The following is an 893-nucleotide window of genomic DNA, read 5'->3' on the forward strand; positions in this document are numbered from 1 at the left end:
CATGCAAGGACTATGAAATTGAATAGGGAAAAAAAATGTGAAAGTTTGTTTTAGCAAAACCTGTTCAAATTGTAGAGCTTAAGATCAAAGCATTATGTAAAACCCTTTTATTAATAAGGTACATTATAATAATAGAATCTTTTTATGTTCTTATATATATATATAATAGACCGATTAAACTATCAGTATACAGTGATGCAGCTTCACCTTGAATACCCCTTAAAACCAGACCGATTAAACTATCACAGCTCTAATACCACTTGGAGAGCTCTTTATCACCTGAGAAACTTTGAAGACACCACATCCAACTCAAAACTTTGAAATAATAAGTTATAAACTCCTCACTCTTTCTTGTTTTCTTTGATGTGGAACTAACTTTAACATTCTTCACACTTGCAACATTAACAGTTAATAAGGCTCTTTACCCTTTTGGCCTTTTTAAGTTTCACCAAATTAAAGTGAAGTGAAGTATATAACTATATATCCCTTAGCACCATGAATAACAGAAATGACATGATTAAGAATGAGGAAAGAGCAAAAGGCTAATGAGTAATGAGACAGATGAAAGTGGAAAGAGAGAGACCCCACTCGAATGGGTGCATTCTCTATTGATTATGTCCTTCACTAAACAAAACCACATGCATACAAAATAGGAAAATGAGGCTTAATTAATAAAGGGTCCATTTGATATACCACCCTCTCTTAAAGTGACCCCTTTGCTTACTGAAAGGGACCCTTCAACGCCTTTCTTTCTTTAGTCAAAAAACAAGGATGAAGTATTGTTTTTTTAAAATATCTTTAATTTTTATTTTATTTAATTTTGTCTCTGAAGTTTTTAGTTTATACAAAATATACTTCTAATAATTAAATTTTTAAAAATTTAAAATCAATAT

Source organism: Arachis ipaensis, chromosome B08 (genome assembly GCF_000816755.2).
Source record: "Arachis ipaensis cultivar K30076 chromosome B08, Araip1.1, whole genome shotgun sequence".
Lineage (NCBI taxonomy): Eukaryota > Viridiplantae > Streptophyta > Magnoliopsida > Fabales > Fabaceae > Arachis > Arachis ipaensis.